The sequence below is a fragment of the Panthera uncia genome (assembly GCF_023721935.1).
Source record: "Panthera uncia isolate 11264 chromosome A3 unlocalized genomic scaffold, Puncia_PCG_1.0 HiC_scaffold_11, whole genome shotgun sequence".
Taxonomy (NCBI): domain Eukaryota; kingdom Metazoa; phylum Chordata; class Mammalia; order Carnivora; family Felidae; genus Panthera; species Panthera uncia.
In genome coordinates this window covers 81907888-81925903 of record NW_026057578.1, presented here as the reverse complement: position 1 = coordinate 81925903, position 18016 = coordinate 81907888, and the positions used below count along the sequence as shown (strand labels likewise).

The 18016-nt window shown below is 37.6% G+C and overlaps 1 long non-coding RNA gene across 1 annotated transcript in view; it reads left to right on the top strand.

Moving 5' to 3' along the window:
• LOC125937041 (uncharacterized) overlaps nucleotides 1-16857 on the top strand; it is a 197852-nt gene extending 180995 nt beyond the window's left edge. The window contains exon 4 of the long non-coding RNA XR_007462224.1: nucleotides 16710-16857. This is a non-coding gene — a long non-coding RNA (uncharacterized LOC125937041). The remainder of the gene's footprint in view (nucleotides 1-16709) is intronic.
• Nucleotides 16858-18016: the final 1159 nt, after the last annotated feature.

Here is an 18016-nt window from a genome sequence, read left to right as displayed (position 1 = left end):
ATATGGCCTTTTGTAGCAACATGGATGGAACTGGAGAGTGTGATGCTAAGTGAAATAAGCCATACAGAGAAAGATACCATATGGTTTCACTCTTATGTGGATCCTGAGAAACATAACAGAAACCCATGGGGGAGGGGAAGGAAAAAAAAAAAAAAAAAAGAGGTTAGAGTGGGAGAGAGCCAAAGCATAAGAGACTGTTAAAAACTGAGAACAAATTGAGTGTTGATGGGGGGTGGGAGGGAGGGCAGGGTGGGTGATGGGTATTGAGGAGGGCACCTTTTGGGATGAGAACTGGGTGTTGTATGGAAACCAATTTGACAGTAAATTTCATATATTAAAAAATAAAAAAAAATAAAAAAATAAAAAAATGAATCAAGGCTTCTTATAAAAGTTCAAGAAAACTAATTTCACGTTAAAATGATCCACAGAAAAGAATTCCATAGAAAGTTAGTATTGGAAAAAAGAGAATAAAGAGCAGAATATTACTGTTGTAGAAAACAAGAGTGTGCCAGAAAGACATAGTCAAAATATAGATTAGAACTGTAGCATCCTGGGGCACTGGGTGGCTCAGTTAAGTGTCCGACTCTTAGTTTTGGCTCAGGTCATGATCTCATGGTTTCATGGACTGGAGCCCAGCATCAGGCTCTCCAATGGCAGCATGGAGCCTACTTGGGATTCTCTCTCTCCCTCTCTGCCCCTCCCCCCCCCACATGCTGTCTCTGTCTCTCTCAAAATAAATAAACTTTAAGAATAAAAAAAAAAAGAACTGTAGCATCCTATTCCAAAATAGGATGAGTTAATGAGTTACTTAATGAACTCATGAACTTAACTAAGTTAATGAATAACTTAATGAGTTAAAAGACATTAAGGAAATGATACAAGACATGAAAGAAAAACATAAGCCAAAATAAAAACTCAGAAATGAGATGATAAACTCAAGGAAAACCTAGGAAAAAAATTTTTTAATCATAAAACTAAACTATATTTAAGATGGCTGATTCCAGGAATGGGAAAGGAAATACAGAAGATTAGGTTAGAAATTCTTGATATACCAGAAAATTCTCAATAATTAGCAGGCCATGTCCAAAGGACTCAGAACACGGCTGGAGGAGGATCTCATGGCCAAAGATTCAACAAGTTGAAGTTCAATAGTTAGAATCACAATGAATTAAACTCCCTCACATATAGTTTAACGCATGAGCTCATAAAGATATTTGCCCAATAAAAGCATTTTATGTTAGAAAGTCAGGGGAAAGCTGAGTCAAACAGGTTTTTTTTCCTGTGGGGCTTTTCAGAACTATTAAAATGTGTTGTAAATCTAAAAGGGGAGATATACTGAATGCTATCGAGGCTAAGATGTACATTTGTTTTTTACACTCTAACATCTGTGAAATTGGGCTGCATCTTCCAATCAATGGCATGACATCATTTAATTAACAGTGCTTTTCCTTTCTTAGTAGTACATAAAATAATGGTGCATCTTACAATCACCGGTTTCTTAGATTCTGTGAAATACAACAGCATACTTCCCATTCCATTCATTCTACCATCGGTAATTTCCCGTAGCACACACATTCATGGTTCTATGCTCAAGAAATTTTACATTTGAATAAAGCTACAGATCACACATTGGCCCTCAAAATGTCCCAGAATTCCTCTAACATACAGACATTTTACTTCTCCAACTGGTAAAACACTTTCACTTTTGGTAGCTTGTCTATGACAACTCTCACCACAACTCCCGCCCCCATGTGGGCAGTGACCTCACCCTATGTTTTTTTCTTAACTTACCCCAAGCCTAAGCAGCTTTTTTAAAGACGGTTATTTTTTACTGACTAGCTGGTACAATTCATGTGCTGTTGAAATTTCCCTTAAAAGAGATGCCCTGAAAATACAGGTTTTTATCTTCCTTCTTTTAAAAATGTCTATTAATATTATGCTCCTCTAGGGTCTAAGAGAACTGGACTAATGAATTCTTGAAGGATACCTAGGTTATTTCGTCCAAAATATGTCTCCTCTCACAAAGCCACCTTGGCAATGCTGGAGAAAGCCTATCCTTATGGAGAGGACATTGAATTGAGATTTTGTGGATTCATAACAAAAGAACAAGAAAGACATTTTCAACTAGAAACCCAACAGATACACAAAACAGGTAATAAAAACCAAAACAGTAGCTTCTGACACGCAGATAATAATGGTAGAAACATGACAAATAGATCACAAAGGAAGGTGACCCTTGCCACCTCCTCACCTATTCACCAAGCTCATTAGCTGCTGGCATCTGTGTGGCCATTGGTGCCAGCAAAGGGCCACTGTGGAAACAACTGAAGCTTTTTCTTTCAGGAAGTCACATCTAGAAAGTCATTGAAGAAGGATTTTTTTCCAAACTACAAAACCGACATGTCAGACATGTCGTACGGTCAGAGAACATGTACCCAACTTGAAGTGTCGGCTACTGCCACCAGTTTCTGCCTCAGGCACTGGATTAAGAAGGAGATTATCTTGGGGCACCTTGGTGCTCCGTTGGTTAAGCGTCCAGCTCTTGGTTTCAGCTTAGGTCATGATCTCACTGTCTGTGAGTTCGAGCCCACCTGCGCTGGCAGTGTGGAGCCTGCTTTGGATTCCCTCTCTCCCTCTCTCTCTACCCCTCCTCCTCTTCTGCTCTCTCTCTCTCTCTTTCTCTCTCTCTCAAAAAATAAATAAACTTAAAAACAATTTAAAAAAGAGATTATCTTAATTCTAGGTCAGCTCTGGAGGTTAGAGGAAGCAAGGATGAAGAGCCAAATATACAGATGGATAGACAGATATATAGACAGACAGATAGTTAATTATTGTGCCTCCATTTCTATATAATAGATATTAGGCATATCCTTCTCCTATTTCTGTTCCATCAAGCAACTCTACCTCTACTCCTTGGCAGTAACAAGCAACTCCAGAGAAAACTTCTCTCTTTGCCCCTCTTTTTCCCTCTCTTGTTCCCTGTCTCTTCTCCCCTCTCTGATTCTCTCTAAACTAAAAATGTAGGGGAAGAAATGGCATTAAGAGTTTGAGACAAATGGTCAGAGTCAGTGGAAGGACAGTTGTTCCAGTTCTTTTTTTCTACATTAGTGCTTGTTCCAAAAAGAAAAAAAAAAACCTAAAAATTTTATTTTGGGGGAAAAAATGAAAATATACAGTGAAGAAAAGGGGAAAGATACTGGAGTAAGGGTCCTATGTTTGAGTTCCAATTCCAATTTTCCATCACAACTTAGAAGTATGTTGATGTAGGCTTTTTTAAGCCTAAGTATACCCTGGGCAACACGATATCCCCTTTTGTCATGAGCACACAGCTGCCTCCATGTGGCCTCACAGCACTTGTCAGAAATCATCTTGGGATCACTAAGCCACGTAAGGTGGCCTTATGGGCTCATGGGCATTGGCCTTGCAAATGAAGAACAGTGAGGTAGCCCATCTGCAGCAAGATGCGCACACCTGCACAGCCCGGGATCCATTGGAATGGGCAGTTCCAGAGTCCCAAGTGCCCGTATCACGGTCTAGAAGTCTCCTTGGCGTCACAGACAGAAGGGAATTCTCTCTCTGTTTCTTCCATCCCCTTTTGGGATGGACACCACTTTACAACGCTAGTGATATTTTGGGGCATGTGTAGGAGTATCCTTGTCAGGGTTTGCTTGTAGTTTCCTGAACGTGGGACCAATGCCCTATACCTTTACCTATACCCTTTACATCACCTAATACAGTCCTAAGCACATTAGCGGGCATAAAAATGCATGTTAATAAGTGTTGATTTTAGAATTCAATTCCAAAATTGCTTGTATATTTTTGCCTATAATGTATAAAATTGTACCATATACACGCACCATGTTCCACATACATCTATGTGCCATATGCAGTTATCTTTCATCCCCATTGCACTGCTTGGTTAGTATACACACTCTTATTTCCCTGGAACATTCTCCTTCCAGTCTCCTGCTCAATACACTGTGTGGCTCTGGTTGTCTATTTTTCCCATCAAGATTCACAGAGTTATCTGGTATTTTACAAGCAGTTGAAATTGGACAATTTCAGCTATGCAACAGTCCCAAATACATGAGTTTATGTACCAATAAGAGGAGCTTACGGTTTCTATATTTTCTGGTTTCACAACACAGTATACTAGTTTCAATGAGTAATTTTTGGTTTTTACCAAATTTGTCTTTTACTTAAAGCTTCTTTATATATAAAACTCTAGAGAACTGTTTGTGGGAACAGAAATGTGCCAGAAAACTCAACCATATAAACGAAAAAAGAAACAAACCATCATGCTGATAGGAAAAGCACATATTTATAGGGTGAATATCGGACTGGAAAGCAGAAAGACAGTAAAAATATTCAAGGTAAATCCTTGCATTTTGGGCACTAGCAAGCCGATTCCCTATCACCAACATTTATGGGGCTTTTTTCCCTCATTGTTACAGAATATCAAGGCACTGAGGCAATTTTTCCTTTACAAAGTAGGATTAGCTTTCCATCCTCCTCCCTCCCCACATTAACCATCTCCCCAGTGGCTACACACAAGAACCATTTATATTTACGTTAAAAATGATTTGGCCTATGTACACTGCATTGTTTGACAGGGAAGATGGATGTTCGCTTATAATTAAGTTTCAGCATAAATGACATCATTCAGGAAGATAAGAGTTCCCTTATTCCCTCTCTGCTGGTTTTCTCATAGGATACTGTGGGCTGTATGAAGATTCTGATGATTTTTCTCTGCCTTCTCATTAACAAACAGTACTGCAGCAACTCAGTTACCTCTGAAAATCTGGAGGAAATTTTCCCTAATTCATCAGCTATCTCTTGGTCCTTTACTTTTGGGAAAGGAAGGGTGTAGAGCCTTATCACTTGACGTTCTGATACAGCATAGACATCACCTGGATGTTTGCTAGAAATGGAGGATCTCGTGGTCCCGCAGACCTGTGGAATCTAAACCTGCATTTTAAAAAGGTTCAAAGGAGGGCGCCTGGGTGGCTCAGTCGGTTAAGCTTCTGACTTCAGCTTAGGTCATGATCTCGCGGTTTGTGAGTTTGAGCCCCACGTCAGGCTCTCTGCACAGAGCCTGGAGCCTGCTTCAGATCATCTGTCTCCCCCTCTCTCTGCCCCTCCCATGCTCATGCCGTGTCTCTCAATAGTAAACAAACATCAGAAAATTTTTAAAAAATAAATAAAAATTAAAAAAAAAAAATCCAAAGGGGCACCTGGGTGACTCAATCTGTTAAGCGTAAGTGTATGACTTAGGCTCAGGTCATGATCTCATGGTTCATGATTTCGAGCCCCACCTTGAGCTCTGTGCTGACAGCTCAGAGCCTGGAGCCTACTCCAGATTCTGTGTCCCCCTCGCTTTCTGCTCCTCCCCCACTCAAGCTCTGTCTCTCTCTCTCTCTCTCTCTCTCAAAAATAAACATTAAAAAAATTTTTTTAAAGATCTACAAGTAATTTTTCTACCTATGACAGCTGCTGGTGTAAGAGACATAAATATGTACAACAGGCAGCTTTGTCATTAAGGCTTTAGGTTTTTTTCTGTCTTTACACAACATCAGGCTTTGAGGCTAGGTTTTCAAACTCCCATGTATCCTTTTCCCTTACTAAAGTAGGAAAACTATAAAATTATTTTTTTGTCTTGTATAATTCTCACATTACTGTGTGCATAACCTAATCTTCCCAACCAAGTTATAGGACAGCAACCATATCAAAATAAATTATTCTACCTTCAGTGTCTGTTGAATGCATTTGACATTATACCAAATATTCAAAAGGGTATTTGTGGAGATGTACAGGATATCATCCCTGCGAATAGTATTTGTTTGTTTACCTGTTTCTTGTCCTTCATCATCACAGGACCATAAACTCCAACAAAGCAGGGATCATGTTTTTCACTCTTATACCTGCAGCTCCTTCCACAATGCCTAGCATATAATAGATGCTCAGTGAATATGTATTTCACAGATGAATGAGTTTATAACATAGTAGGGAAAAAAGGATGCATATGCAAATATTTAAAAGCTTGGCATAAGTAATAAGTGCCATACAACCACGTTGTTCACATGCCTTCTATAAAAATGATCTGCCTAAGAAAGAACTGAACCCGCAGTGCCTGGCTGGCTCAGTCAGTAAAGCACATGATTCTTGATCTCAGGGTCATGAATTCAAGCCCCATGTTGGGTGTAGAGCTTACTTAATAATAGTAATCAAAAAAATAAAATAGGGAGAATATTTAAAAAAGAAAGAAACTCATCCAAAAAATAGAAGAGGAGGGAACACTTCTTAACTCATTCTATGAGGTCAGTGTTCCCCTGATACCAAAACTAAGGAAAGACATCCCAAGAAAGGAAAACTAAAAGCCAATATAACCTAATATAGATACAAAAATTCTCAATGCAATGCAAGCAAACCAAATCCATTAACATGTAAAAAGGAATATACAGTATGACTAAATGGGGTTAATTCAAGAATACAAGGTTGATTCAACATATGAAAATCAATCAATGTAGCATACCATATTAATAAAGGACAAAACCACATGATTATCTCAATTAATGCAGAAAAAGCATTTGACAAAATCCAACACACTTCTGTGATTAAAAAAAATTCAACAAACTAAGAATAAAAGAGAACTTCCTCAACCTGATAAAGGTCACCTACAAAAAAACCTACAGTGAACATCATACTTAATTGTAAAAGACCAAAAGCTTTCCCCCGAAGATCGTGAATAAGACAAGGATGTCTTCTCTCACCACTTGTATTTATCATCGTACGAGAGATTCAACCCAGTGCAATTAGGGAAGGAAGGAAGGAAGGAATCAAAAGAAAGAGAGAGAGAAAGAAAGAGAAAAAGAAGGAAAAGAAAAATCCAGATTGGAAAAATGGGGAGAGGGGGGAATATATCTCTGTATATCTCTATGACATATCGTGTCTATTGAAAATCCTAAGAAATTCACAAGACAGGTAGTAGAACTAATAAATGAGTTCAGAAAGTTTGCGGAGTATAAGATAAATATACAAAAGTAAGCTGTGTTTCTATATGCTAGCAATGAACAATATGAAAATGGAATTAAAAAACAATTCTATTTAAAATAGCATCAAAAATCTCAGCTCAGATCATGATCCCAGGGTTGTGGGAATGAGCCCAGCATCAGGCTCTGTCTGGGCTGAACATGGAGCCTGCTTTAGATTCTCTCTTTCTCCCTCTCTCTGTTCCTCCTTCCCACTTATGTGACCTCTCTCTCTAAAATAAATAAATAAATAAATAATTTAAAACATTTAAAAGATAAAATAGCATCAAAAAGGATAACATATTTAAGGATAAATTCAACAAAAAAGTGCAATACATGTACAATGAAACTACAAACATGTTGAAAGAAATTAGACAAGATCTAAATAAGTAAAAAGACATCCTATGTTCATGGATTGGAAGACTCAATATTGTTAAGACAGCAATGCTTTCTAAATTCATCTACATATTTTATCTAATCCCTATAAATCCCAGCTACTCTTTTGCAGAAACTGAAAAACTGAACCAAAAATTTTATATAGAAATGTAAGCAATGCAGAATAACCAAAATAATCGTGAAAAAGGACAAAGTTGGGTTTCTTCCCAACTTCAAAACTTCTTATAATGCCACAGTAATCAAGAATATGTGGTACTGGAATGGGTTTAGACATGTAGATCAATGGAATAGAATTTACATCTAGAAATAAACCATACATATATGGTCAATTGTTGACCAGACAATTCAATGGGAGATAAAATTGCATGTTCAAGTTGTCCCCTTTTCTGGGACAACCGGATATCCACATGTGAAAGAATAAATTTGGACTCCTACCTCACACCATATACACCAAAATGTATCAAAGCTTCAAATGTAAGAGCTAAAACTATATAACTCTTAGAAAAAAATATAGGTATAAATCTTTATGACTATGGATTAGATGACTATGGATTAGAGAATAGTTTCTTACACATGACAAGCAACAACTAAAAATAATAGATAAACTAGACTTTATCATAATTAAAAATTTTTGTACATCAAAAGACCCTATGAATAAAATGAAAAAAAAAAAAGAAGATTCACAGAAGGGGAGAAAATATTTGCAAATTATATATCCGATAAATGACTATTATCCACAATATATAAAGAATACTTACAACTCAACAATAAAAAATACAAATAATCCAATTAAAAATGGGCAAAGGATTTGAATAGATAATTCTCCAAAGATGATATGGAAATGACCAATAAGCACATGAAAAGATGTTTAATATCACCAGCCATTAAGGAAATGCAAATCAAAAACACAGTAAGAAATCACTTCTCACCTACTAGGATGACTATACTAAAAAAAAAAAAAAAAAAAAAAAAAGGCACCCAGAAAATAACAAGTGTTGGCAAGGATATGGAGAACTGGCATCCTCAGACATGGCTGGTAGGATTGTAAAATGCTACTGCCACTTTGGAAACAGTTTGTCAGTTCTGCAAAAAGTTAAGCATAATATTACCATATTACCCAGCAATTCCACTCCCAGGCATACACTGAAGAGCACTGAAACATGTCTGCACAAAGCTTGTACATGAATGTCCATAGCGACATTTTTTAAAATAGCCAGAAAGTGGAAACAATGCAAATGCCAATCAACTAATGAATGAATAAAGAAAACATTGTGTATACAGATAGTGGAATATAATTTAGCATAAAAATGAATGAAATACTGACACATGCCACAAGTTAGATGAACCTCAAACATTTTATAAGTTTAAGAAGCCAGATGCAAGAAACCACATATTGTATGATTGCATTTACATGAAATGGCTAGAATAAACAGCTCATATAGACAGGAAGCAGATTAGTGACTTTCAGGGGCTTGGTAGAGGGGGGAATGGGTGTGGCTGCTAATGGTTACAGAGTTTCTTCTGGGAGTGATGAAAATATTCTGGAATTATAGAGTTATAATGGCTGTGAAACTTTGTGAATTTACAAAAACCCACTGAATTATACTCTTTAAAAGAGTGAATTTTATGGTACATGAATTATATCTCAATTTAAATAAAAACTTGTATGACAAAAAATAAACAATCTCCTCTTTTAAAATTGTTTCTCTCTTATTATTTTTTAAATTTTTTTTAATGTTTATTTTTGAGAGAAACAGAGTATGAGCAGGAGAGGGGCAGAGAGAGAGGGAGACACAGAATCCGACTCAGGCTCCAGGCACTGAGCTGTCAGCAGAGTCTGACACAGGGCTGGAACCTACGAACTGTGAGATTGTGACCTGAGCTGAAGGACGCTTAACCGAATGAGCCACCCAGGTGGTCCTTCTCTCTTATTTTATAAAGGAATGGCATCTCTCTCATCCATTCTCTTCTTCTACAGTGCATTCTTGGGTGCATTGCCAGAGGAATGATTCAAAATACTGTATTTTCCTAATACACGGAATGACCCTAACAAATCCTTTTGTGAGAAAGTTGATTTCTAACTTTTTGCTATTAAGGAAATTGCAGGAACAACTAATCAAATCTTCAGGTAAAAACTAGTTTTGATGATAAATCACAATATAATTTTTAATGTAACTCAGAATAATTTCAAAGAACTGAATGACACCATTACAAAATTCTTTCTATTTGCACCTACTTATACAGGTGAACAAGTTTTGTTGGAATTTACATCTATTACAGTGAAAAGTAGGAATAAAATTGATGCTGAAATCTTCCTCATTCTATAATAATATTTTTCTACAATACATGAACTAATTGAAAAAAAGCCATATCCATTTCATTAATAGATGTGTTTCTAATAAATTTTACTCTTTAATAATATTTTAAACTTTGAAATACTTTTCAATTATATTTGATTACTTGAGTGCTATAGGTATTTGTAATGTTAACTCAATTCAGAATATTTTAATGCCTCAAACCCTATAGTTGTAGGACATTTGAAAAGACAATAACAAAGCCTCAATTTGTATGTATATTTTTGTGACAGAATTATGACTGAATAGTCAATAAAAGGTTTTAAATCATAATACAGTAGCAATATAAGATTCCAGCTGTTAAAGAGCTTATTCATGCCTTTTAAAATAAATTTTAGATTTTATTATATAGAGAGAAAGTGTAAAAACTTATTTAAAACTTATTTTGAAAAATGTCAAACATCCATAGCCTTAGTCTGAGATAAGGGCTTGGGCTGTAAGATCACGTATGTTTAGAAATTATTGTAAGGATTTGATGCAGGTTGTTCTTTAAGGAAGTAATCCTAAAGAACAGGAGACGAAGTCCAAAAAAAGTGTAACAAGGCAGAAGGAAAGACCCACCAAGGGTACGTTATCAAGTTGATCACACTAGGGGTTCCCCAGGGAACCCTCCGATCTCTGTGTAAGATGCACCCCAGAATTGTCCAGCAGATTTTGTCCCCCACTAATAAAGAATTGTCCCATGGAGTGTTAACTTTCTCACACTTTCAAATTTGTTCAGGCAGCAGAATGACATCCAAGATTTCTGTAGATGTTTCTGTGACAGGAGAGATGCATGGTGCAAACAGGGCCAGGTACGACTCCAGGGACTCCTACTACAATGGCTAATGTGGGCCCAGAGCATGCATGGTAGCATAGGAGATGCCCAATGCATAAACTAAAGAAAACAGAATGGTGTTATAAACATCAATACGCCAGCATCCAGCATCAACAATTATCTTGTTTTATCTGTATCTCCCAGATTTCTTTAACTCCCATTGAATTTTGAAGTAAATCCGAGAAATCATGTCATGTCATGTCATCTACACATATTTCAGTGGGGATCTCTGGAAGATAAAGACTCTTTTTTAACATGACTCCAAGCCTTAGATTTTATTTTCCCTAACATCTTGAAATAGGATATTATTTTACTTATAATCATCTTTGACTGTCCTTTTCTGGATTTTTGAGATTAACAATCCAGTCTAATCAAAGACTGGTACCTTAAAATCCAATCTACATGTACTTTAGGCTTCAGTTTGACTTGGCCTGTTGGTTCCAGCGGGAGAAAAAGGCAAAAAGGCAGAAGACAAAAAACACACAATGACAACGAAACAAACAACAAAAACTCACCTCTTAATTAGACACTTGAAAAGGAAGAGATATAAAAATTAAAAAAAATCATGGGCTCTCTTCCCATTTCTCCCTACCAAAAGGCAATTGCGTGTTCTCCATTATTTATTTTTAATCAAGTCCCATAATTCAGTAATTGTTATTCAAAACCTAGGGTTTCACATTTTAGGTAATAATACATTTTTTTGTTACCTACTTGGGATGCCTCTTAACCTTCCAGCTCAAATTTCAGGGAACAGCTGTGCATATGTGTACCAAAAATTATATAATCAAAGGAATTTTTTAATGAATTGTGATGCATTCTGGGGTTATCTGGTGTCTGTGTTGAAGTATGTCTAACTTTTGCTTTCTGTACCAAGCTTCCAGCTTCCCTCTGGAGGTACATCCAACTACTTACTAGGGATGAGAGCATGTGTTTACTCCAAGTTTAGAACCCACTAATGTTTCATAGGTATAAGGTTACAAACCAACTTGAATCTTTTGGTGTTTGACTTTGTTTGTTCTTGGCAAACCTCAAAAAAACTTAACGGGGCTCAAAAGATTTCTTGGACATGGACTTTAAGAAAAAGTATTTTGATGAGTAAAGCATAAATGAACCAGAACCCATATGGATCAAATTTTCCTCAAAATGCACATGGGTTTAATAATTAATGGAAAAAGTGCTTCTAGTATGCATTTGGGGTTTTATCAAACCCCAGATATTTGGAAAAAAAATAGTTTGATAGGTTCAAAGAACCCAAACTCTGATTTGATGCACCCACATTAATATCTCGATGTTGAATAAAAATGAGAACTATTTAGGTGTAATGGAAAACAGAGGCAGAACTTGTTCAAAAATTACATGAATGAAAGAAAATAACATAATGCTACAAAGTTCATCATTGTTCATATTTATTTTCATAAATCCTTCTTTCAAGAATTTCCAACAATCTTTTAACTATGCTGTCTTAGCATATTAAGAGTTTTGAAAGAAATTATTGATTGCAGCTAAAAAAGAAAAAAAAATGAATGAAGGCCTTTGAGATGCATAATATGTCATGAAATTTTCTGAGTTATTTGCAAATGTTTCTGCCAATATCAATAAATCCCTGAAATGACAGGATAAACTGTATTAATTAAAGAATGTTTCTATGTATGTAGAAGTTCCTGAAAGTTGTATTTTTGAATTCACAGTAGTAATGCTGTGCATCTTAGCAAAATTTAGTTTTACCTCTTTTCCACCAAGGCAATTGTGTTCAGCTTCAGGGGCACTCTCTCAGCAGAAACTGAATATTTAAACTTTATGCACATTCAGTATGTTTATATGTCAAGAAATTCCCATAAACTTTGATGCAGTTTATCTAATTTCCATTGAGTACATGAATCCTCTAAACCTGGACTCAACCATAAATAAAAATAGCACTGTGTTTTCTTTATGTAGGCTTGTATGTATATAAAATAATAGTTAAAGCATTTTTCGGGCAATGAACGTGGAAATTTAACCTAACTTTCAGCTAAATTTGAGTAGGATATGTCAGACCAATAAAATTAATTCTTAATTATCTTGCACTTTAACTCCTTAGAAGCTACTGAAATTTTTGAATTTTTTTTATGTTTAGTTTAAATTCCACACAGAGTAGTTATGATCTACCTTTTTTGTTTATACCTGTACATCTATAAAAAGCAATATAGAGTAAATAATTTAATGTTGCATCAAAGACACTGAACTGAAAGAACTTTCTTAAGAGACAAAATACTTTCATAATGAAAACTGAAAATTTCGATTTTTGTTGTTACTGTTTTAAAAAAAATTACCATCTCTCCTAATAGAGGCAAAGCTTGGCATCTTCTGAAGGACTCCATATTGGGTCCATATTGTGGGCCAGCAAGTCAGCTATCACAACCCTAAGAAGTGACTGCTCAGAAGGGGTTTCCCTACAGATGGAGGAAGAACTCAGTGACTAGGGTTAACACCGTGTTCCAAATAAACCCAATTGCTTGGAGACGTTTATGGATGAGCCATAAATGGAGTTGAATGCTATCTCCACTCCCATTTTTCTTCCTCTTCATACTCCTGCACACAAAACAACTATTGTTGAAGGCAGTTGTATATGTTGCCAGAAACCCAGCAAAGCCATATTAGCGACGTGACCCTTTATGATACGCGTTTATTTATATTCAGTGAAGTAGGTTACTGACAATTTGGCCATTAATTTGCTGTTTATAAATCGTATTTTCCCTGTATAGTAACCACAAGACTTTGACATTCACAGTCGTGTTGAAAGAAACAAGTTTATTAAAGAAGGCGAAGGGGAAAAAAAATCTGTCCTTTAAAGTTCACCAAATTGCACATGTCAGCCACTAAGTAAGATTCTGGACTTGAAAAACAGAAAAATGCCTAGTGTGGGGGAAAGAGAAGGGAACACCCTGTATGCATTCAATTCACATGCTGAAGGGGAATCAGAGCAGCAAAGAAAAGCCTAAGTATTCCAACCCCTAAAGAAATATAATCCGGAGTTTATATCAGATGGTTTATGGGAGTTTATTGGAATATACAACAGGGTTCATGTCGTGTGTCACAAGGTGAAGCCTGTTCGCCAGTGATTTACAGCCTGCATGTGCCGGCATTACTGTAATTTATAGGACGCAGATGGTCCTGGGGTGCCCCGCTGACTTGTAGCTGAATCAGGACCTAAGCCCCGTGTGTCATCTGCTCTGGGTATCTCAGGCTCACTTCCCAAAATTACGCGCCAACACATTTCTGTTCTGAACTGGAAGATTCCACAGACCCTTACCTTGCAACAAATGCAACTTTAAAAATACGCAACTGGAGCAAAGGTGGGAAAACACGGGCTGGGAAGAGTCATTTTTTTCCCCATCCAGCCAAAGAAAGATGCTGTCAGTCTCTTCCCTTCCTTGGGCAGCTTCCATCAAGATGTTTGTCACTACTGTGCTAACGGAGAGACAAGACATTGCTTTCCTTTCTGAAGGCGTCCAAACTAAGTATCTCTGCTAACCACCCCACTTCCAAAATTACTAAAATCTAAAAGAAGGCTAAGGCATCTAAAATTGTGTGCCTGTTTCTGATATAAAGTGCCAAAAAGCCTCTGTCCCTAGCCACCTTCAACATTGTTACATAATTGTGTCTTTATTACAAATCCTCTTTATTACCCTCAAAGGATGTGGTTCGGAAAGATGGTGTAATACCATGAGATGGATGTTTACAGAATCTAATGTAAATGGATTGACCTTTTTCAAAAGACTGTTTTATCAGCACTTGAATTCACAAATTAAGGCACACATGTTGGTTTTGAACTCGCTTTCAGTACCTTCATTTGAAGTTCGCGGCGCTCCTCGTTCTGGCGCTAACACGTTTCATAGTGCATTTGAACCTCCGTTGGCCAAGGGGCAGTGAGAGAAGAAAGGACCCTTGAAGTTCCATTTATGCTGCTCAGACATCTCCCTTTGAGCTCTTTATTGAGAAATTGAGTTGAACAATCTGGCAATCACAAACATGTGCCTTAATAACTTGTTCCAGCACCCTTGTACATTGCCACCAAGTGCTCCCATTTCTCCTCGCCCTCCAGCCCTCACGGCCCTAGGGATGGCAGGAAGGAACAGAAGAGACATTTCCGGTGCACTCTTCCACACTTCTGCAGGAAACTCAGTGCCCAACCACCACAATGGCGCTGTGCAAGAGAAATATCGTGTGAACCACGTACATAATGCTAAATTTTTTAGTAGCCACTCTCAAAAGAGCAAAAAGAAATGGCTGAAATGAAACAATACTATTTTACACAACCGAATGTATCCGAAACAATACCATTCAACAAGTAACCAATATTAAAAATATCACTGCAATCTCACATTTCTTTTTTGCACTACATCTTCAAAATATGACAGGCGCTTTATGTTAATGGCTCATCTTAATTCGAACTAGCCACAGTTCAAGTGTTCAATAGGTACCTGTGGCTGGTGGCTGTGGTACTGGGTAGTGCACTTCTAGAACGTTTCTCTGATGAAGAAGTTGATCTAGAAAAGCTGAAATAGGTAATAAACCTTGTGACTTTTTCCAGAAGCAACAGCCCTATATACATGTTTTAATATATTTAAAAACATGTATGTATGTAGTGTGTATGTATATATTGTTTTCTTATCAAGCAAACGGGGTGGGAATGGGGGAGTCCGAGAGGAGAACCAGGAGGGCTGTAATGGAAATAAAATTGACAGCCTCTCAAAACTCAGGTGGCACTTTCCTTTTCCAGTTAATTACAGTTTTAATTACATGGCTTCTTGCGACTCCTTGATACCTAATAAACCAGACTCTTTGGGGCAGCCAAGTTGGGTTTTGCTTGAACTGCAGGTGTAAGACTCAGCATGAAACATAAATCAACTTCTTAAACACACTCCCAGGGTGTGTTCAAGCTTTTTCTTCCTGTTTGCTTGTAGAATCACATCTTTACACCATTGTTGGTAGAGAAATGATTGAAGCAGCTATGAGTTGAATAATAGTTTCGTGTTTTTGACTCACTTGGCCTGGCGTAAAACATTTTGCCTCCGATGAAATAGAATAGGAAAATACATAATGTGTTGTTTTTTCCCTCTTTCAGTCTTATGAATAATATATACTCCAAATACTGACCATTTCATTTAAGAAAATAAGTATCTGTTAGGGAAAATAAAAATGAAGGCCCTGGGAATGCATTCGGATTTCTGGTTTGAGTATTTGGAACCCATAGGATGATGGGAGGTGCATTTATTCCAGGCGAGTACTGCATGAGGTCAGTCAAGTTCAAACACGGTAGAGAGTGGGCCAGGCATGGGGCCTCGGCTGCAACAGAAAGTAGGGAGGGAGAGAAGCACTCTTGAAGTCCTCATTGGCTGAAAACCCAGCAGCATCTGATGGCATTATGAGCAGCTTGCAATTTAGCTCCAGCAGCAGGAAAATCTGCACTTGATCAACTCTGCCATAACTAGTAAACGTCACTATGGTGAATGTGGATTTCAATGGAAGGTTTTGCAGTGCCTAGTGATAATTCTGCCAGTCCTCCCTCCTTCCCTCCTCCATCCATAAAGAGAAAGTGCAACATATGGTATTTGCATGTTATCACAAAATATGAGATACTGGGTGAAATAAATTACGTGTGAAGGGGGTTTAGCCCATAATTTCTAGTAATTTCAAAAACATGAAAATGGCTTTTGAAGTAGGAGAGAGGGCCTTTCTCCTTGGGGAAAACTTCAGAACACATCACACACTATATAAACACAAATGCATTTACCTTGCCTGGGCCTCCCTTTTTTTCTCCTTGGAATCCTGGCTAATTGTCAATGATGTCTGTGTTCTAACAAGAGGTTTCTTTTTCAGACCTGAATTATTTGAATTCAAGCTCTCTGGGAAGTTCTATTGCGAAGTAGGAAAGTTTGTGGGGGAGGATGAGTGGCGGAGGGCTCAGGAGGGAAGGAAGTGCCTGTACATGAATCACAATCTTTTTATGAAAGAAGATCCAAAGTTGATTCGCGGTCCGTTGCTCCTCTCAGGTTCTCATCAATAATGTTGAGTCCTGAAAAGATGTCTTTCTTGTCTCTGAGTGGTCTCTACTTGTTCTGCTTCTCTTACTAGCTTTCACAGCCCTCTACTTGAAGATGCAAGGATCAGATCAAACTTCTAGACCCAGGTTAGAAGGCATGATGAAACCCTTGGAATACCCACATGTCTGGCTCCTACTGGCCTCTTGACCATTGTTGCATTTTGGAAAACTATGTCCAGGATGAATGTATAGGTGGGTGCAAACTCTGAGCTGGAAGGTGCTTTGTTTTCATATTAGCAATGAAGAGCTGGAAATTGGCATTCCTGGGTATTATTGTAACTTCAGCCCCAGAAGTTCCTGGATATCAGTGTTTCTGTTCATCTCTCTTTAAAATAAATGCTTGTGACCATGCACAATAGTTGTGCATACTAAGTACAAATAAGTATTTGTCAAGTCTACCCTACTATAAATTCCAGGGGAGCACCCAGCCTGGTGCCTAGTACATAATCGGTGCTCACTAATTATTGATTTGAACAAATAACTGAAGTGGAGTTAAACTTCTCCTCCATCTTTTCTGGATAGGTGAAGAAAGAGTGAGGATCCAGGAAAACTGGGTTCAGTTACCTATAAATAAAATGCTCATCAAGTTGTGGCGGAGGGGGAAAGGCTGATAGACTCTAATTAGACCTTCCCTGAATTCCTCAATCTCTCTTCTCAGCAAGTACTCCTGGCTGGTCAGAAACTCTAAGGAGATTATTTACCCTTGGATGCCAAAGGTATCATCCTTGAAGCAGTAGGATGAAAAGCAGAGGGAAATGATCATCAGGAAAAATGCAACATGGTAATTACTAGTAATTGGATGGCCCATGAGAGCTTAAACAGCACTTTCAAAGACCTTTTTTTCAGTTAATCTGCATAAAAATCTTGTGTGATAAACCCATCATCTTCATTTGGCAGAAGGGGAAACTACGGTTCAGAGAAATGAAGTGCCTTGCCTAAAATCACGATGATAAAAATCATAGATCCTGGCTTGATATCCCAAGTTCTGAAACCAAAGAGATTGAGCCCTTTCTTAAGTTGTATTTTTAAAAATCACATAGTGAAAATGTCTTTGTCTCAATCAGATCCCTGATTTCCATGCTCAAGACAACTATTGTCTAGTTTCTTTTTTTTAATATTTTAATGTTTATTTATTTTTGAGAGACAGAGATAGAGAGATCGAGCATGAACGGGAGAGGGGCAGAGAGAGAGGGAGACACAGAATCCGAAGCAGGCTCCAGGCTCTGAGCTGTCAGCACAGAGCCAACACAGGGCTCAAACTCACAAACCATGAGATCATGACCTGAGCTGAAGTCAGACACTTAACCAGCTGAGCCACCCAGCAGCCCTTTGTCTAGTT